We start from the raw sequence: 23,242 nt of genomic DNA, 5'->3' as shown, positions 1-23,242 counted from the left end.
TGATGAAGAAGGAAGGTCCGAAGTTTAACCGAGAGAACTACAAAATATGGAAGGATAGAATGAAAATTTATATCAAGAGTCTAGGAAATCAATACTGGGAACATGTTGGTACTCAATATGTTTCACCTAATAGGATTATGACTAACAATCAGAAGAAAGAGCAACAAGAAAACAATCAATCACTGGAGGCTATTATCAATTCTTTGTCTGATGCATAATATGTTGATGTTCATGGTTTGGAGTCTGCATTTGAGGTATGGAATAAAATTGAAGAGATTTATAGAGGTGATGAACATGTGAAGATTGCCAAGGAAAAGAGTCTAAGAGGAAAGTTTGATGACGTGCAAATGGATGAAGGTGAGAATATCCATCAGTATGGTCAGAGGATAAAAGAGATAGTTGGAGAGATCAAGAGTGTTGGTGGTAAAGTGGAAGATGCCACAGTGGTTAGTAAGGTGTTGAGAACCCTGCTACCAGTCTATGCTATCCGAGTTGCATCTATTCAGGAGCTAAATTCAATTGAAAAAACTGAGGTAACCCTTGAATCCATCATTAGTAAGCTTATTGCTTTTGAATTAAATGATTATGATTGTAGTATTCTGAAATTTGAATCAACATTTAGAGATTCATTTCCTGACCCATCTATGAGGAAAAGTAGAGATGTCTGTGTTAGATAATTGATTAATCCCAAAGACACTAAGAGGGGGGGGGGGGGGGGGGGTGGGGTTGAATCAGTGTCTGACCAGTAAATGAAATATTTAAACTTATTTACAATTTTGTAATTGAGATTAATATGCCGGTAAGAAAACAATAATGCAGTAAAGAGAAATATAGGAATTAGCATCAATGCACACCATAACACAAATATTTTGGCAAGGAAACCCGGTAAGGGAAAACCTCGATGGGATTTGTGACCCATAATATTTACTCACTAGCCATATGAATAAATATTACTAGTACATAAGGGGCCTGCACATACAGGAAGGACAACTGCCTAGAGCTCATTGCTCAACAACAAAAGTGGAGTCTCACTGACTACAACATCATACTGATGTAAACATAAAAAATGAACTCTTACAACTTGCATCAAAATGCTGAATGAGTTTGCTATTGTGCTATGTCTGATACCGGTTCTGCCTCTGCCAAAAACCCTAGCCAACATTCTATCAAATGATTATGCTTATACAGAATAGTCTTCGCTTTTCTCTACTTCTTATTTGCTCCAAAATAAACACATCAAAATGCATATACAACTATTCACTATCATATCCTATGTATATCTCTATATATCTCATATTATCGCTTACTTCTTTCTAAATGACCTACAAGAGCTAATAAATATATCAGTCTTTATAATACAACATATCAGCCATACAATTATAATTTACTTTACAATTTATTTCACATAAACAATATTTATTGTCAAGTCGGCCTAGAATGCCAGTATAATCTTATGCCGGTGTAAACTGGATGCTGGTGCCAGTAGGTGAAGTCTATGGCCGGTTGATCCTGTGGAACCTTTTTGCCCTCAATGACAACATCCACCCTTCTTATCTGAGTGTATAATGCCAATAGTTAGTCATAGTTATGAATCTAGATCCAACAGAGAAATTGATGATGAAGACAATTTGGTTGAGCTTGAAGCATTGTTGGCCAAGTGGTTGCTCAGAGGTACCGGTAAATATAGAGGTAAATTACCTTTGAAATGTTTTTCATGCAACAATATTGGACACATTGCATCTAATTGTCCTAATGGTGATAATGAGCACAAGCGAGAGAAGTTCAAGAATTACAAGGGAAACGGAAAAAGAGATTGTCTTATTGCTGTTGATGGTGGTATCACTAATGAAGAATCTAAGGGTGATGCTAATGAAGACATTGTCTTTGTAGCCATTAAAGAGGAGACATCTGATCAAAAGGTTTTAGTTTCTCAACTAGATAATTTTGATGATTGGATCATTGATAGTGGTTGTTCACGTCACATGATCGGGGATCGGTGATTGAAGAAAATTTCTTTCTTTGAAGGAATTTGATGGTGGAGTTGTAAGATTTGGTAATGACTCACCCTGCATGGTTAAAGGTAAGGGAACTATTTATTTTAATGGGAAGAGCAGTGCAGATGAAGTCTACTAGGTTGAAGGCCTCAAGCAAATTATTTTGAGTGTTGCTCAAATCAATGATAGAGGATACCCATTGGAGTTTAAGAATGGTATATGCAAAATCTATGGGAGAAAAGGTGAACTAATTGCAACCGGAAAGAAGACTAAAGGTAACTTGTTTCACCTAAATCCTAAAGTCAACAACTATTTAATTGCTAAAATAAATGATAGTTGGCTTTGGCATAGGAGATTTTGTCATATAAATTTTGATAACATTGTTAAAGTGAGCAAGTCCAAGACAGTGAGAGGTTTGCCACAGTTGGACAAACCAGTTAATTAAGGAATGTCAGTTAAGAAAGATGACATCCTTAACTTTCAAGAGAAAATCTTTTTCAGTGGAACATCTGTTAGATTTGGTTCATGCAGACCTCTATGGACCAATAAGGACTAAAAGTATTAAAGGTGATAGATATTTAGTGATCTTCACTTATGATTTCTCAAGAATGATGTGGGTCACATTTTTGAAGGATAAAACAGAAGCATTTAGTAAATTCAAGGCATTTAGAGCCTTAGCTAAAAAGGAGAGTGGTAAGAAGATAAAGTGTCTGAGGACTGATCAAGGTGATGAATTTACTTCTGAGGGATTCACTAAATATTGTGAAGAAAATGGTATCGAACAATAACTTTCTGCACCGAGGACACCACAATAGAATGGTATTGCAGAGAGGAACAACCGATCAGTTGTTGAAGCTACTAGGACAATGTTGATACAAGGAGGTGTAGATAAAATCTTCTAGAGAGAAGTTGTTAGCACAACTATCTACACTATGAACTAGATTTTGGTAAAAAGAGGTAAGGATAAGACTCTTTTTGAATATTGGTATGGTAGATCACCTAATGTTAGTTACTTTAAGATATTTGGCAGCAAATGTTTTAATAAGAGAGGTGACTATGTTAGCAAGTTTGAGACTAAAAGTGATGAAGGTATATTTCTTGGTTATTCCACCAAGAGTAAAGCTTGCAAATGTTACAATAACCGAACACAAAGAATCATTGAAAGTGCTGATGTTTGAGTGAATGAGTATCCTGAAGTGTTAGGGGAAACCAGTGTGGAGAAAAAGGATGAAGATCCTTGCATTTTTTTTTTGGAACTAGAACCTATGAAACCTAAAATTGGTAAAGAGAATGTTGTTGTACCAATTCAACCAAAATAGGTAGATTCAGAAGAAGATGATAATAATAAAGAAGAAGAATCTGAAGATAATGATCATATCATTCTAAGGTATGTGAGACTCAATCACAATCGTGACTAGATTATTGGAGATAAGGATGTTGGAGTGTTAACCAGAAGAAGAATTAGAGAAAATTCTTGCATGATCTCCACTATTGAGCCTAAAACTACTAAGTGTTTGGAGATGATCATTGGATTAAAGCTATGGAGGAGGAGATTGATCAAATTGAGAAGAACAACACATGGATCCTAGTACCTAGACCAATGAATAAAAATGTGATAGGTACTAAGTGAGTTTTCAGGAACAAGTTGAATGAAGATGGTGTAGTAGTTTGAAACAAAGCTAGATTGGTTTGCAAAGGTTATGCACAAGAAGAAGGAGAAGATTATGGTGAGACTTTTGCACCAGTTGCTAGACTGGAAGGTGTCAGAACTTTACTTGCATTTGCAGCACATAAAGGATTTAAAGTATATCAGATGGATGTGAAGTCATCATTTTTGAATGGAATACTGGAAGAAGTATACATTGAGCAGCTAGATGGTTATGCTTTAACTGATGAAAAAGACATGGTATGTAAGTTGCACAAGGCATTATATGTTGGAATAATACACTCAGATGAGAATAGTTGATGTTGTCATTGATGGCAACCAACTGGTATTATGGTTCACATACTACACCATCAATGACATCATTTACTGGCACCAACAAGTACTTCACACCGACATCCAGTCTACACCAACAACAGAACATACCGGCATATAGACACTCTAGCTGATTTGGGATAATAATGTTTTCTATTGTAAATATTTATGTATAGCTGAATTGATATATTGTAAAGACTCATATATGTACGAGATCTTGTAAGTCATTTTGTAAGAAAAGTAGTATGGTAGATGCGATGTATTAGGTTATGAATATGAGAGCGAATAACTGTGTATGCATTATGATGTAATTATCTTATGAGTGAATAAGAACCAGAGTAGAGAAGAGCAAATGTTATTCATTGACAAGTTTTTGGTTAAGGTTTTTGTTTGAGCTTAAACCGGTACTGAATTAGGCATTGCAGATGCTATTGTAAAGTCATACATTATATTTGGATTTAATCATCCATTTGTAGTCAGTGCAATTCCTTTTTGTCATTGAGCAGTGAGCTCTAGGTTGTTCGCCTTCCTGCATGTGCAGGCCCCTATTGTAGCAGTAATATTTATTCATATTGGCCAGTGAGTAAATATTGTGGGTCACAAATCCCACTAAGGTTTTTCTCTTACCAGGTTACCTCGCAAAAAGTATTTGTGTTATTGTGTCCATTGATGGTTACATTTTTTTTTTTTACTACATTATTATTTGTTTACCGGTACGTTAATTTGGGTTATAAAGTTGCAAATAAGTTTAAATATTTCAATCACCAGTTAGACATTGATTCACCCCCCCTTCTCAATGTCTTTGGGACTGTCATTGCATCTAAAAATTGGTATTAGAGCCTAGTCCTCTATTTGCAGAAGCCTAACAACTTAAGGAAGATTCTGAAATTGGTACCAATGGAAAGTTTCAGACAACAGTTGGAAGGAGATCTTGAAGATTTTGATGCAGAAAAATTGAAGAAAATCAAACTTGAAGATGATCTCAAGACTGCCCAGGAATTCATTAAAGCACTTCAGGAGAACCTAGTTATGGCACAAAATAAGAGGAAGGAACTTTTTGAGCAAATGCAGAAACAAGATGATGATGAAAAGGAAACTCTTAGAAATATTGCAAAAAAATTGAGATAGGAGAACACTAACATGAAGAATGAAATGCAAGACGTAACCATGAGGCTATGTAAGGATATTGAAGACAAAAAGAGGGATCAAGAAGATTTGACTAGGAGACTTAATGAAAGAGATGATGAAACTCTGAGGCTTGTTCATGAAAAAATAGACTGGATTCACATGCAACATGATAAAGAGGAGCTTTTGAGACAAATTAGCATTTTGGAAAAAGAGTTGGTCACTGCAAATAAATACAAAGAAAAATTCAAGAAAAGTTTGGAAAGGCTTGATGATATGTTGAAAAAGTTAGAAACTTGATGGAGATACAATTGGACTTGGATTTGAACATGGAGAAATTTTTGGGACTGCAAACAATCAAGATCACAGCAAACCGGTAAGACAACCTAATGCCTATAAATTCAATGGAAAATGTTTTAATTGCCACAAATTTAGTCATAGAGAAAATTAGTGTAGGTTCGGGAATAATCAAAATACAAATTTACCCACCGGTCAATGTTCCAGATGCAATAAAATTGGACATAATTTAGACAGTTACAAAATGAATGTAAAATGTTATGCTTGTGGTAGATTTGGATACTTATCTAATCAATGCAGAACACAAACCGGTCAAGGTTATGGAAAAGCTATTCAAAGGAACAATGTAACTTGTTATGCATGTAACAAGATTGGGCATATTGCAAGATTTTGTAGAAGTAGGACTACACTAGCAAACAATAAAGGATCTAATGACAAAGGAAAGAAAAAAGTGAATGAAATAAAACAAGAATTTTCAAAATAATGGATTAAGAAAAGAGATCAAATAATTGATGAATCTATCTCTACACCGGTAGAATAGGGTAACCCTCCATAGACAGGATATTCTTCATCTCAATAAGGAATAATCCTTAGGGGTATGGAAAAAAGTTGAAAATCATGCATCTACCCTTGGTTGATGGTAATAAGTTATGATTCTTCTTTACCGACGGATATGTGAAACTTTCATTTCACCGGAGAGACATTTATTGCGGTTGTAATTTAATTTTTTGGTTATAAAGGCATTGTAAACTCTCATTTCTAACTCATCGAGCATTCAAACATTCAAGAGAGAAAAATTGAGCGAAGGTATTTCCAAGGCGAAGCAACAAAGGTCTTTTTCAAAGATTCAAGGTTTTCACAGTTAAGAGGTATTTATCTTTTGCAATGGCTTCCTCATCCTCTGTTCCAAAATTTGTAGCAAACCCTACCATTGTGGAGAACATAAAACAACCTAGGCCAATTTTCAAAATCATTCCCTAAGATAACTAAGCTTGATGACTCTATTGGTGCATTTTCTACAATCCTGAAGGGAGTCGCATTCGTTGAAGACCCTAGGGCATACATACATTGCAACATAGAAAGCATAGGAACTGGAGATTTTATGAACATGTACATGAATGTAATTACTGATGAAAATGGGGTAGTGAAACCAGAATATAAGATTGTTGAGGATTTAGGTTTCATAGATATCCTCCATCTTCCAGAATTATTAGATGAAGCCGCTCGATAAGTCCTTAGTAGGGTTCATGGTAAATTTATGTGGTTGGATTCAGTGCTTAAGATTACAAAAAGAAACTATAAGGGTTATTATTGGTTTACCTTCCACCGGTTCTAGACCTGATAAGAAAAAGAAAATTCCTAATAAAGAAGTTATGAGCTTAATCGACTCTACATTTGATAACCGGTCACTTAGGGTTAATGACATTAAGGATGAAAATGTTAAATTTGCTAGCATGGTCATTGGTTACAAAGTTGGTCACACAAATAGGTTGAATTCAGTATCAATTTTTTGTATTCATAGTGCACATGAAATGATATTGAACAATACAAGGATTGATATTTGTGAATGGTTAAAGGATGAATTGTTAGAAAATTTGCATAAGATCAAAAGAGACAAGAAAGGAACCTTCAAATTTGGAGATCTGATTGTAAGTCTAATGCTTTACTTTTCTAAGGAAATCCCTGGTATTGGTCACAAAGATTTTGCCTATGATATTTATGTTGAAAAACAGATAAAGGAGGCAATTACCGGTATAGGAGCTAACAGTGATGAATTGGTAAAATATTATTTTAAGAATTTTCAAACAAAAATGAAACAAAGGGAAAGGATTCCACAGAGCATCATAGACAAATATGACAAACAAATATGTTTTTTAGTGAAGAGAGATGAAACTTGGATGGAGGCAGTTAAACCTAGGACTGTCTGGATTACAGAGATGGGATATGAGGTGGACTCTCACATATTAGACTCATATGCAAAAATCTTATTAGATGCTCCACCGGAACCTTCTGAAGAATTTTCTAGCAATGCTGACACAATAGAGAAGGCAGTTGACATGCAGAAACAAAGGAAGAAAAGAGAAAAATTTATGAAAGATGCATCTAAGCTAGTTAAAGAGGTAAAAGAAAATGTGATGAATATCAGTGGTATTACTGCTAGTGAGATAGAAATTCAATCAAAGCAGAAACCGGTAGCTCACATTTCCCTTGTGGCTACTTCTTCTGATTTTGACACTGATCAAGCAACATAATTCAATTGAGTGGACATGAAGAAATGAAAAAACTCATCGACACCTACTCCATCTCCCAAGAAGACAAGGACACAAAGGAAAAAGCAACAGGTTGTGAGAGAACCCCTTAGTCAAAAGAAGAAAGTTACACCCAAAAAGAAAGCAAAACCTAAGGCATCGGACACTCTTTCATCAGAAGAGCTAATAAATGAAATCACCCAAGAAGGTAACATTGGGAATATGAATAAATTCTATCATTCTTTCAATGATTCTGATAAACAATCCATAGAGAAAAGTATTATTTTATATCTTGATATATACAAGAAGGTACTTATTGAAGTTATAGATGTTTTTCTGAATGATCTATACTTGAGGTTAGAAGCTAAGAGGATGTCTATAATGGAGTTAGATAAGAAACTTAAAGTAGAGGCTTTACTTGCTGTACATCTTGTTAACTCCAAACAAGAAATAGATGATTTAATTAAAGAGGCAAATATAACAGTTTTTGTGAGTGGTCACCGATAGGTCAGCCTTATGGCCGGTAGAGTTAAAGAGATAGCTGATGAGACTACAAACCAATGAGATATATTCTTTGTGGAAAGAGAAAAGAAGGAAGAAAAGACTAGACAAAAAGCAGAAAAATCTTTCAAGGTATATCAGAAAGATAAGGGCAAAGGGAAAATTGATAGTGTACCTGATATTACGATCAAGGATAACCTTGCTCCATTGGCTCAGGACACCCCTCCAATAACTATAGAGGCACCGGTACCAACTGACAATAAACCTATAGAAGAGAAAGCATAGGATATGACAAGAGATGATGTTGATCCAGAGTCAGACGTTCTATTTACAATGAATGTGGACACTCAGGACTTCAACATAGTCATGGACAAAGAAACTGCTCAGCCCCACACTGAAATACCAATAGAAGTTAAAGCAGAAATAGTCACCGGTACTAATAAAGAACATGAACAAAAGATATCTTAACTGGCAGATAGCAAGGTTGAGAAGTAGAGTGAGCATAAGGAAGAAACTGCAAATAAGGAAGACATTAAGGATGGGAACAAGATTGCAAAAGTGGCTAAGGAGGTTGGAGAAATAAGACAAATTGCAGAATCTCACACTCCTCCTAGCACTTCCTCCATAAATTACAGACCCACCATTGTGATAGATGTATTATTAGATTCCATCAAGAAGATCACTAAGTGCAACACCTTAGCATTTAGGGCCATTGATGATTCTATACCAATTTTGCAATTGATTTCACCAGATTGTAAGGTAGATCACATTTCTAGATCTCTAGGTAAATTGGACACATTGTCCAAATTCATTTCCTCAAATATTCTAACTGTAGATAAGATTAATGAAGAGACTATAAAAGAAAGGGTGAATAAGGAGAAATTTGAATTCTTTGATAAAATCATGAAGGACTGTACAGAGCAAATTGATTCTTTATTACTGGTACTCAATTCCACCATTTTGGAATATAAAGAATTGTATAAGCGTGCAAGCCTCACCATATTACAAAAAAGACATTAATGAGGAGATTAGGAAGACACAAAAAATAAATTGACGATATAGAAGATAACATGATTGGTTCTTCGAAACTTACCTCAGTTTTGGATGAGGAAATGACAATTTTTGAGGAAAAGATTGACAGATTAGAGAGGGAGAAGGAAAGGACAAGATTGAAGGCTGGGGAGTTGAAAAATAAACTTGGTCCTAGATTGGATAATCCTATAACACACCAGACTGAGCTGCCTAAGGCAACCATTCAAGGAGAAAGATCATCGGAGCAACAAATGCATTATCTGACTTGTATGATCTGACACACAGAGACTCATATTTCTGAAAACACCGAATTCATGTAGAGTCTCAATTTGATTTTGGCGGATATATTTCAGATTGTAAATAATTGGTTACAAACTTTAAGGTAAAGTTTTGGACATCTTTGATTCTTTTTGGCACACCTTTGTCACTAATGTCAAAGGGAGAGTAGTAGTGTATTGAGAAAAATGTACAGAAGGGATCAAGAAGGGATCATTTTCTCAGGGCGAGCACTTTCATTTTTGGACATCATTTTTGGATATCATTTTTTTGATTTTTCTCATGAGTGCTGCCATCAATGCCAAAGGGGGAGATTTTCAGCATTATACACTCAGATGAGAATAGTTGATGTTGTCATTGATGGCAACCAACTGGTATTATGGTTCGCAGGCTACACCGACAATGACATCATTTACCAGCATCGACAGGTACTTCACACCAACATCCAGTCTACACCGACTACAAAACATACCAGCATATCGACACTCTAGCCAACTTGAGATAATAATTTTTTTATATTGTAAATATATTTGTATAACCAACTTGATATATTGTAAAGGCTCATATATGTATGAGATGATTGTAAGTCATTTTGTAAGAAAAGTAGTATGGTAGATGTGATGTATTAGGTTATGAATATGAGAGAAAATTACGGTGTATGCATTATGATGTAATCATCTTATGAGCAAATAAGAAGTAGAGCAGAGCAGAGTGAATGTTATTCACCGACAAGTTTTTGGTTAAGGTTTTTGTTTGAGCTTAAACAACTACTAAATTAGGCATTGCAGATGCTATTGTAAAGTAGTACATTGTATTTGGATTTAATCATCCATTTGTAGTCAATGAGACTCCTTTCTGTCATTGAGCAGTGAGCTCTAGGCTATTGGCCTTCCTACATGTGTAGGCCCCTATTGTAACAGTAATATTTATTCATATTGGCAGTGAGTAAATATTGTGGGTCACAAATCCCACCGAGGTTTTTCCCTTATTGGGTTTCCTCGCCAAAAGTATCTATGTTATGGTGTTCATTGTTGGTTTCATTTCGGTTTCTCTTTACTGCATTATTATTTGTTTACCGGTACATTAACTTGGGTTATAAAGTTGCAAATAAGTTCAAATCTTTCAATCATCAGTTAGACACTGATTCACCCCCCCTCTTAGTGTCTTTGGGATTGCCATTGCATCTAACATTATATGGATTAAACCAAGCACCAAGAGCATGGTATGAAAGACTTCATTCACACCTGATGAAGATAGGGTTTTAGAGAACCAGTGAAGGTAGCAATATATATCTCAAATCTGAAGGAGATAAGCTACTAGTTAGTGAAGTGTTTGTGGATGATATTATATTTGGAGGAAATGATGACATGAGCAATGACTTTGCAAATGAAATGAAAAGAGAGTTTGAAATGTCTCTAGAGGGAGAGAAAAATATTTTCATAGGTTTGCAAATTCAGCAAATGAAGAGTGGTATTTTCATCACACAGTGTAAGTATGTGAAAGAGGTACTAAAGACATTTGGTATGAGTGTTTGTAAATCAGTTGGGACACCAATGGTTATAAGATGTAAATTGTCTAAGGAAGATAAAGCCATGTCTGTTGATGAAAAGGAGTACGCCCGGGTGAACTCACAATAATGGTTCCCACTTTTTTGCCACTTTTGACACTGAGATGAACAATTTTAAAATAATCTTCAACTTCTGACAACTATAACTTTTAAACCATTAAGAATTTGTAGATGATGTAAATTAGTGATTTGTAGAATTTTGTCTATAGATTATATATATATTTTTTTCAAATTTTTTTGAAGGATTTTTTTTTAATTTTTCCATCTCCGTCGAAAAGTAGTTTTTTACAACAAACTACATTTTTTAAGAGTGATGTGCCTCCTGAAACGCATAACTTTTTTTTTCTATAAATGATAAAAACTCAATTATTTCAAATTTTGGTTTGTAACATCAATATCAAGGGCTTGCAGTTGGTTTGATAGTGATATGTTCAATATTTTTCATTTTATTAAGTTTTGAAGTCCGACTAGTCATAATTCAGACATAGGTTTACGTTTGAACACATAACTTATTCGATATATATTGAAATTCAATTTTATTTTTTTTGTTAGAAAGAAGACATCAATACCCAGGGCTTAGATGTTTTCAGAATTTTTTTGAATTAGTTTCCTATTTTTCCCAATATGTTGAGCATAGAAGTTCATGTTCGGTGAAAAACCTATATTTGGTAAAATTAAAAAAACAAGTTCATAATAAACTCAATATGTAATAAAATTATATTCATTGGAAAGCTTGGTTCGAGGACTATAATACTACATTTTGGGTTGTCAAGATCATTCCATTTGAGCCTTCAACCAGAGGTTTCAAGGCAAAAAATCTGCAAAAAAATGTAGAAATCTTCAAAGAAGTGTTAAAAAAGGGGTTCGAAAGAATGGGGGTTCGAGCGAACCCCCCTTTTTTAGTGGGGTTTGAATGAAGGGGGGTTCGATCAAACCCCCGCACTATAATTGAAAAATGACATAAATGGGCATTAAAGGTGCTTCGCTCGAAAGATGGGGTTCGAGCGAAGTGGGGTCTTCGCTCGAACCCCAAAGGGTATTCCATTCGAACAACCCCACTTCGCTTGAACCCCCCGTAAAATTTTTTTTCCACTTTCGCCAATTTCCTTCGTTGGCAAAAGTGGGAACCAGCTTTCTGAGTTCACCCTGGGTCAATGATTGGGAAATTGTACTATGTTGTTCACAACAGATAGGATATATCTCATGCAGTTGGTCTAGTTGCTAGATTTTAGAAGAATCCTAAGGAAACACATTTGAGAGCAACCAAGAGGATATTCAAATATTTGAAAGGTACTATTGACTATGGATTATGGTATCCATATGAAAGTAACTTTGACTTGAAGGTGTATAAAGATGCAGACTAGGTAGGTAATACAGATGATAGGAAAAGCAGAACTGGTGGAACGTTCTTTCTAGGAGGAAGACTTGTTTCATGGAGTAGCAAGAAGCAGAGTTGTATATCATTGTCTACTATTGAAGCTAAGTATGTTGATGCTTATATGAATTGTACCCAGCCTATCTGGACAAGGCACATTTTGCTAGGTTTCAAGATGAAGTTTACAGAACCTGTAAAGATCTTATGTGACAATACTAGTGCCATAAATATTTCCAAGGACCATGTTTTGCACGCATGAACCAAACATAGTGAATTGAAGTATCATTTCTTGAGGGAAAAAGTGTAGAGTAAAGATGTGAACTTGGATCATGTTTCTACCAAGGAGCAGCTTTCAGATATCTTTACTAACCCTCTTCCTGAGACTACTTTTGAGTATCTTAGAAGTTAGTTAGGGGTTGTACCCATTCATGAGGTCAATTGAGCATGAGAAGTTTACAATAGGATTGGTGTAGAAGTGGAGTTATTCCATAGGGGGAGCATCAAGTTGCAGGTTGTTGATGTTGAATAGTGAGTTTGACATTGCATGTTTTACTTTCAATTTGGGATTGTTGTCAAAGGGGGAGAAGAACTATGTGAGTTTTGGGGAGAAAAATTGTATGATTGATCTATTGCCAGCTACCATTTGAAGAAAAGGAGAGTATATGGTAAAATGTAAACCAAGATTCCCATTCCAAATCATAACAATCAATGGTATTGATATTTGTATTGCCATCAATGCCAAAGGGGGAGATTGTTGGCATTTGCATGAAGATTGCATTAATGATTTTTTATGTTGTCATTGATGTCAATTAACCAATAATGATGTTGTTATAATGTTCTTTTGTAACTGGTAGGTATGTTTGTGGAGTGAACCGGTATTGCTAAGTATTAGAGAGTTGAACCAGTAAACCCTACCTATTGATTTGATAAACCCTAACCGATTAAGTTTGGTGAATTGGTTGTATTGGTTTATGATCTGATGATGAGCGGTAATGAAGATGACACGTATGCATATTGTATGAGGAGATTTTCAAAGTGTTTTTTGGCATGTTGAGTTAATGGTTTTTATCTTGGGAATGAGCAAGTATATTGCATGTAATACAAAATTCATGATGAATTACTAAGTTTGATGAAATGGTGATCAAGGAGTGGTCGAGGCTTTTTTGAATGATGTGCAGAGAATGTTATGTAATCCAATGGTCATACTTAAACCAACTTGTTTTGTTTGAGTGTTGGCAAAGTTTTAGTTGAGTGTATGGTTACCGAACCAGATGATGTATCTTTATTTTGTGTAAAAGCATATAAGAGCATGAAAAGGATCTGAACAAGCAAGTGTAGTGCTATTCTAATAGATCAACAAACTCCTGTTGTTTTCTAACAGTTACAGCAGTAAAATCCCCTAACCAGGTAAGCTTTAAGAAGCTTAGTGTTATTCAAATCCTCTAACCAGGTGGTACATTAGATTGGATTTTAAATCCTCTACCGAGGTTACTCCTCACAAGGTATTGCTTCTAACAAGGCATTATAGTCAATCCCTTAACCGGGTTGTCCCTAATAGGACTTGTTCTTAACAAGACTTTCTATAAAAGCTTTAATAGGATTGGCTCCTAACAAGGTGAACTTTAGAAGAGTTCTGATAGTTAACTTGTGAGTCTCATCTCACCGTGATTTTTCCCATTTGGGTTTCCACGTCAAAAATATTGTGTCAAGTGGTGAATGTTTTCTATGGTTGAATTGCTTAAATGCTTAATCCACTTGGATGTTTGTGAGTTTTGATTTGTTGACTATTAATCTGTTGTAATAGTCAACCGGTTTATTCTGACAGTGATATTGCATTTATAGTTCAGTGGTTTAAGTTGTCAGTTTAAAAGTTTACTTTGAGAGGTTGTTTCTGAGTTAGGTAAAAGTTTATATCAATTTTTCTATCTACTGATTCACCCCCCTCTCAATAGTTGATTGGATCCTTGTTCTTTCATCATACCATCAAGAACCGACAGTAGAAATGATTATATCTGAATCGGTAGCACCTTTAGCGGACTAGAGTCTTGAACCAGTTACTCCGACAATATCAAAAAATTCTACAGTAACTGAAGAACCAAAAAGAGGAACATATACTTAGAGGACTCGTAGGTATGTGCGATTGAATCATTCTGAAGACCAGTTCATTAGGGATAAAAATAATGGAGTGATGACAAGAAGAAGAATGGCAACTAATGAGGTATGTTTAATTTCAAAATTTGAATCGGTATCAGTAATTGAGGCATGTAAAGATGAATATTGGTTGAAATCTATGGAAGAAGAATTAGATCAAATTGAGAATAATAACACATGGACTTTGGTTCCCCAACCTAAAAATAAGAATGTTATTGGAACTAAATAGGTTTTTAGGAATAATTTGAATGGGGATGGTAAAGTTGTAAGGAATAAGGCTAGATTTGTTTGGAAAGGTTATTCTCAAAAGGGAGGAATTTATTATGGAGAGACTTTTGCACCTATAGCTAGGATGGAAGCTATAAGATTATTTCTTGCCTATGCTACTCATAAGAAGTACAAGGTTTATTAGATGGATGTTAAGTGTGCATTTTTGAATGGGGATATTCATGAGGAACTTTATATTGAGCAACCAGGTGGTTTTTCACTATCAGATGATACAAACATGGTTTGCAGGTTAAGGAAAGCTTCATATAGATTGAAACAAGCACCTAAAGCTTGGTATGTAAGGTTGGATAAATATCTTTTGAAGCTTGGTTTTACTAAGGGTAATGCTGACAATTATTTATATTATAAGGTCACTGATGATGATTTAGTGATTATTGAAGTAGTTGTTGATGACATCATTTTTGGAGGTGAAGATAAGTTGTGCATGGAATTTTGTAAGAATATGGAGAAAGAATTTGAAATGTCTATGATTGGGTAAATGAAATTTTTCTTAGGTTTGTAGATTACTCAAAATGACAAAGGTATTTTCATCTGTCAAACTAAGTATGCTAGGGAATTGTTGAAGAAATTTGGTATGAGAGATTCTAAATTAGTAAGTACTCTTATGATTGCAAGTGATAAATTGACAAGGAAAGATGTTTCTGCACCGATAAATCCTACAAGCTACAAATATATGATTGGAGGTCTGCTTAATTTGACTCAGACTAAGCCTGGCATAATGAATGTTATTTGTATTATATCAAGATTTCAAAGTGATCCTAGAGAAAATCATGAGAGTGCACTGAGGATTTTTAGATACTTGCAAGTGACATCAGAATATGGTTTATGGTACCTTAAGGATGATAAATTTACATTATGTGTATATACAGATGTTGATTGGGCTAGAGATGTTGATGATTGAAAAAGTACTTCCGGTGGAGCTTTCTTTCTTGGAAAGAAGTTGTTTTAATGGATCAGCAAGAAACAATCATGTACTTCTTTATCTACTGCTGAAGTTGAGTATGTTGTTGTTGCTACCAATTGTACACAAGTTTTATGGATGAAACAAATTTTGAAGGATATAAAGGTGAATTGTAATGGACTAGTGGTTATTCACTGTGATAACTCTACTGCTATTGATATATCAAAGAATCTGGTATTTCGTTCTAAGACAAAATACATATTTATCAAGTATAAATTTTTGAAGGAGAAGGTCGAAGAAAATGAAGTTAGACTAGTTTACGTGAACACTAAAGAACAAATTGTAGATATTTTTAGTAATCCTTTGCCTAAGGAATCATTTGAGTATTTCAAAGATAGATTGGGAGTTTCTGCCCCTCCAGTAGAGACTTGATTGATGCGGTATGGCATCAGTCCGATATGCATTTTCAGAGATACTATTCATTCCGATACTGATGTGAGATGCTACTTCTCAGGAGAAGTAGTTAGCTTTGTGGTTTATGTTTTTTCTTTGATATTTATGTTAGATTTTTGGCATTGGTGTCAAAGGGGGAGAGATATTGATGTTAAAAGAAAACTGAAAAAGAAACTTAAGGAGTTGAATACATGATGGGGATATATATATATAAGAGCTTTACAAAGATATCATTCATAGGGGGATTTTACTCTTTGTTTTAGAACTTCATTGCTATATATTTGCGTGGGAGATTATTGGTTGTTTTCCATTGGGGGAGACTTGTTTGGCATTTATTGGTACTTAGATGTTTTTCACATCTAGTGTTGCCATCAACTCCAAAGGCAGAGATTGTTGGCCACTTGGTAGAATTGATTATGTATTTCATTAATGTTTTATCATTGATGTCAACACTAGTTGTTTGGATGCTTTACTGACACCCTTCTGGTCCTGGTAGGATGAGTGGTTTTTGGTTGGTTTGGATCTGACATGATCGAGTAGGATCTGGTATGGTTTGTTTATGTAATTGGCTTGTTCATGATACTAATGATCATATTTAGTCAGTTGGTTTTGGTCTGGTGATCAAATGCTATCCTGTTTGCTTGGAAGCTTGGCTTGCAGTACCAGTGAGGGTTTCACCAATAGAGCTTCGATGATATGTATAAGTGGTGTTGGTGCAGCTTCCAGTATGGTTTCGGGATGCTGATGGTGATCATCTTTGAGACTTGGTGGATGGAGATCATTTCTTTGGTGTGTGGACCTATATTGGGTCCCGGTTGATCTAGGTTATGGACCAGTTTAATGAATGTGTGGATTGGACTTCTCGATATGTTTCTGGGATGTCTTATGTGCTGGATATTATTTTTTTGGTCTAAGGCCAACATGTTTTGTAATTATGTAATTGGTTTATCATTTGGTGGCGAACCTGATTGTTTATGGTTGAGGGTTTGTATATATAGATGTAAGATCTCATTGTAGATTAGATATAAGGCTAAGGATATGGATCCGAATGTACGACTAATGTAATATAATTTAGATAGAAGATTTGGTCGATCATTGGAGATAGAATTGGGTTTATGTACGAGGATTTAGTCCTCTGGTATTGAGCTTAAATGGAACTGTACTCAAGCATAGAAGATGTTACCTTTGCAGTTCAAACACTTCTTCAGATTGTAGTATGGATTTCTTTGTAGTTAGTGAGAGTCCTTTTGTGATGAGTAGTACACTCTAGGTTGTTGACCGTCCTACAAGTACAAGCCCCTCAATTGTAATTCACATACTTACTATAAAAGTATTATATGACTATGGGTAGGCTTCCCACTATAGTTTTTCCCTTTACTGGGTTTTCCACGTATAAATCTTGGTGTCAGGTGGATGGTATTTATTATTTGATTATTGTTTATGCTTAATAGGTTTAACTGCTATTCCGATATTTGGTTTAAGCATTCCGGTATTAATAATATGGGTTCTAGTATTAAAGTTATAACTACTAAATGTTTTGATAATCTTTGACAACTGATTCACCCCCCCTCTCAGTTGTCATATGATTATTTGAACTATCTAACAGGAACTTCCCATTCATCACCTATGTCTTAGCCATTGAGGGCTCCTCCTATTCCTCTACATGCTCACAAAGGAATAAGAGGAAACCTACTCATTGTTGACGCTACTTGGTCCCTATGTCTTTGACACATCGTATCTCATTAGTAGAGCCTTCTCTTCTATGGTGATAGTTCTAAAGATGGCTTCACGTGTAGAGCTAGATATTGTAGTATCTTCTTAGGCTTTTATTATTTTTGTTGATTTATGTTGGAACAAGCTTATGCATGAGAATAATGATCATTGATGGGTGATAGATTGGGAACATGAGGCCACACCAAATACAAGGATGAATTTTCTATTATAGCTCATGTGTCTTATTCTATTCCTGTTTTATTTTTTGTTACTCGACTTGTGTTTCTGCTCCTACTTTCTTCATACTTCCAACTTCCTTGAGAGATATTCATGAGCCTCACCCCAAAAGGGTGTAAGTGTTCATTTCTTCCTCTATAGAGATACCTCTTATCATGTGTTTGCTTGATATTCATCCATTTATGTAGCCCATAGACATGCTTCATATGAAGGTTTTGTCCAACATGGCTATGTATCCTCCTTTTGTTTCTTCTTTGCATCTTCCTTCTAGTTTTCTTAGGGTCCTTCAACCTTCCATTATTGATGCAAAGATATCATTTTATCCTTCTATAAGCAATTTTGAGAAAGTCCACATTCTTGATTTCTCCTATAAGAATTCATCTCCTTAAGTTTCTCTTTCTTTTTTTGTTATTGTAGTTGAGGAAGCCTCACTTTCTATGAAGTTTTTCACTTCCCTTTTTGTAGAGATCAACGATGTAGGTCCTATTTTGTATCCTATAGTTGAGTGTGTTACTACTTATCAAGTTGCCATTAGTTTTTTTATTCAAAGTCATACTATATACTCTAGTCGGTTAACACTACCGAATCATTCAGTCAATATACATAGAGAAGTCAGTATGCACAGCCTAGTCGGTTACAGAAGAAAGCAGTCACAGAATGCAATACACATTGAGCTATCTACCAAGTATCTTTTCATGGCTACTGAGTAGTAAAGATGACACACCGAGTTGACATACACCGAGTGAAACGTGTTACTAGATACATTGAACCTGGACATGCATATGAAAACATGTTACAAGATCGAGGCACATCGAACCGTTATTACATTGGAAATTGCACTAGAAGATTGTGTATGATTTTAAGGTCAATCTAACCAATGAAATAATTTGTTTAGTTATTCATTCGAGGAATCTTGTTTGTAAGATCGAAGCAATGAATTAGATCACTGTCTTAAGAGATCTATTTATACAACATGAGTTAAGTGTGTATGTATGCATAAAAAGGAAGACTATTATAGAGACACAGAGGTCACCGAGAAGGTTTTTAGAGAATAGTCGAAGAACAGAGTAAATAGAAGGGTTTACCGAGTTACTATATGGGTTATCGAGGTATGCTATAAGAAAGGTAATCTATTCTGAGCACATAGAATCTGCTATAACATTTCGGATGTAAAGTTGTAGATATTTGTAATGATTTAATTGTAATATTGTGAAGTCGAAAGAAAAACCTTTAATAGGGTAAAAGACTCTAATCAAGTCTATCAATTGTAAAGCCTCTAACTAGGTGCAACATTCAGATTAAATGTTGTAAAATCCTTTAGCAAGGTAAATCTAATAGATCTTGTTACTCCTAACAGGGTAAGCTATCAGAAATAGCTAAAATGTAGCTCTAACCAAGAACTCTTTATTATTGCAGTAGTGAAGTTGTGGGTGCCATCCCCACCGCAGTTTTTCTCTCTAACCAAGAGTTTCTGCGTAACCAAAATATATGTGTTATGGAGTGAATCATGTATGATTGTTATCTATTTGCTTTAACTTTATTTTATGTTACTGCACTATTCTATTTATGCATAACAGTAAAGTTATTATTAAAGAAAAGTTTTTCAGTATTGATTCACCCCTCCCCTCTCAGTACATTAGCTTTCCATATTAGACCTAACAATCGTTATCAGAGTAGTAATCTTGGAAAAGGGTTTAACTACCTAAAGAAAAAGATCCTATCAATGGAAGGCTATAAAAAATCTTGGAGGATTGTATATCTGCAAGAAGAGCTGAATCATGCTAATCAAGTGACTGTAGACATACAAAGGCAAATGCAAAAATCTTTGAAAGTAAGAAGAAGATTATCTGATGACTTGTAGGATTCTCAAGAGTTAGTGGAACAAATTGAGACATCATCTGAGAATATTATATCTGAAGAGACTGAAGAAATGATTGGAGTATTGAAAGAAAAGAACAAAGCATTGGTTGATCAAATAAAAGCAATGAAAAGAGAACAAGAACATTTCGGTACACAGATGATTGAAAATCTAGATGCATTGAGGATAGCTGAGGATAAAGCAAGAGATCTACAGAGAGAGAAACAACAACTTGAAGTCTTAGTATCTGATAAGAATGATGAAATCATAAGGTTGTCTGGGATTCAGCAAAATATGACAGGTCAACTAGGTTATGCACATCATGAAGCAATTCTGAAGAATGATGAGAATCAAGCATTGAAACTTGAAGTATCAAGGTTGACTGATGAACTTGAAATAGAGAAGAAATCCAAAGAAACATTGAAAAAGAGTTATGAAGCATCAAAGATGTTGGATGAGCAATTGAATACAAGAAGACCCAACAAAGATGTAGGACTTGGTTACAAAGGAATTCATACTATCGAGAGAGGAGAATCATCAAAGCAAGCTGGAAATAGGAATAACATCAAAAGAAAGAAGCCTATTTGCTACTACTATGGAAATCAAGGTCATACTGCCAACATATGCCAAATCAAAAAAGGTAAGAAACCGAATATCACTAAGTCCAATGGTTATTGTTACAATTGCAATAAATATGGTCACACATTTAATCAATGTAGGACAAAGTCTGTTAACAACTATCAGAAGGAAAAATACAAAGGGTTTTTTAGAAACTACAATAGATATGGACATAGTAGTGAGAAGTGCTGGCTTAAGCAAAAGAACTACATGTGGTCTACACACCGAGCAAACACTAGAGGTTACCAAACTCACACAAATCCTTACCGATAATATGCAGCAGTACCATGGGATTACAACACAAGGATATGGTGTGAATGTTGTGGAAGATATGGACATATTAGTGCCAACTATTTTATAAGGTTTGGAATGAACAATCAGAGATCATGGAGAAATCTTGGTATGGCATGTTTTCATTATCACAAAGTTGGACATTTAGTTGGAGATTGCAGAGATCAACCTAGAGGAGACACTGAAGAAATAAAAGAGAAATAAAAGATGATTTGGAAAAAGAAAGAAATTGTGTCAAATGAAGAAATCACCTTACCTACCGAGTTACGTGCACCTATTCCAAATTAATCAGAAAAGGTATGAAGGGACTGCATTCTCTGAAGGTTAAAATCATAACAATTCCTATTCTATTATGTACTAAATTCAAAATCTGCATAGTTAAGATGCATTAGTAAGTTTGAAATTCTATCAAAAGTACTTTATAGGAAACCTGTCAAGTCGGTGAATACAGGAAGCCTGTTAAGTTGGTAAATGAAGGAAATTTGGTTACTCGGTTAAAACAAAAAAGAGAGTAAATCGGTTAAAAGGTGAACCGAATGCATTTAATATCTTTGACCTAACCCACACGGAGCTCGATAAGGTATTTTGTGTTCTTAAAAGCATTTTCGCGGTCATTTACACTTACCAAGTTTTCGAAAGAGCAAAGCAGAGCGATTCCAAGGCGATCAAACCTCATTCTAAGAAAATTCAAGGTATTTACATCAAATCTCATCACACTGTTAAGCTAGCTTACCAATCTTATCAAATTGTTATTATCTGCTGAGTGTGAAGTGTCTGTCATTTGTAAACCATCAAACCCTAAGGATAGTTTGCTAATTTTTTACCTGAAATCTACAATGGTGCCCAAGATCCAAGATCCCATAGTTGTCAAGAATGTAGAGAAGGCCTCACTGAAATACAATTTGACTCCTAAAGTCGCCTCTGAACCGGATGTTGAGATTAGAGACACCTATGATGAATTATGTACCAATGGTGTATTAAACAGCAAGTATGAACACATTAGAATCAAGGGATTGACTGAAGCCCTAACCTACCAATGGGTTAAGTTTGTTTTGAGCAGAGTTCATGATGATTTCATGTGGCTAGAAGAGAAACCATTCAAAATCACCAAGGAAATCATTCATGTGATCACCAATTATCCTATCTATGATCATGCATGAGCTTAGAAGATGATATCACAGAAGGAGTTTATCAGTTTAACCAGAGTAGAATCTGATTATAGAGGACTGAAACTAAACAATGTCACTGATGTAGAACTTAAGTTTTCCATTAGAGTAATTGGTTACTATTTCTTCCAATCAGCAAGGGAAAATAGTGTACCCTGTGTAGTAGTTGACTTAGCCTATAAAATTGTAAAAAAGGGAATGAAAGTTGACTTATGTGAAGTGTTATTGAAGAACTTGTTTGAGAACCTAAACACAATAAGGAAGCCGAAGAAGAACAACTTAGCAAATACACTGAAGTTTTGTTCACTTCTTGTATCCATGTTTTTCTACTTTGAGAAATTCTTTCCATCAGTCAGTAAAGTAGTTTGGGAGCTACACCGACCAATCACCCATCAAATTAATGACTTTATCAAGAAACTAGGTGATAATTGCATTGATATAATGGATGGTTATTTCAGTAAATTTCAAGAGAAGATGCACAACAGGTACCAGATTCCACCCTAGCTAGTGGAGAAATATAAGGATGATATATGCTTTGAGGTAGATACTGATTACTGTTATGTGAATGCTGTGGAACCAAGAACTCAATCTTTGCCACCAATGCGTTACGAGATTGACTTTGATATCATACAACAGCAAATTGATGCATATCTTACATTACCAAGGCATGCTACCGAGCTGAGGTATGGAACCTATGAAGAGGTGAAGGGAAAAGTAAAAATGAGCATTGTAGTACCCAAAGCTACAAGAAAGGCTACAAAGATGATAAAGGTTTTAACAGAGAAATTCAGAAAAGATTCTTCCTCCACACCTGTCAAAGGCACTCTTGCCATCACCGAAGTGGAATCTGAAGCTCAAGAGGCAACAATAACATTGAGCACCAAATTGCTTAAGGGTAAAGTGTTGAAAAGAAAGAAACTAGACACTTCAAAGGCCCTACCGACTCCTCAAACAAAGGGACCTAATACAAGAGCATCAACTGCATCACCGAGTAAGAAACAAAAGAGTGTTACTACTCCCAAGGTAACCAAGACCTACAAGAAATCTACTCAGAGACTCATTTTGGAAAAAGAGTCTAGTGATACAGAATCTAAGGATGCCAACAAATTCCAGATTGTAAAGAGTAAAAAGGTAAATATACATAGTGTTGAAAACTTCTGTGCCAATCTGAA

Source organism: Cryptomeria japonica, chromosome 10 (assembly GCF_030272615.1).
Source record: "Cryptomeria japonica chromosome 10, Sugi_1.0, whole genome shotgun sequence".
NCBI lineage: Eukaryota > Viridiplantae > Streptophyta > Pinopsida > Cupressales > Cupressaceae > Cryptomeria > Cryptomeria japonica.
The sequence above is the reverse complement of the archived record's forward strand: the minus strand, read 5'-3'. Positions refer to the sequence as shown.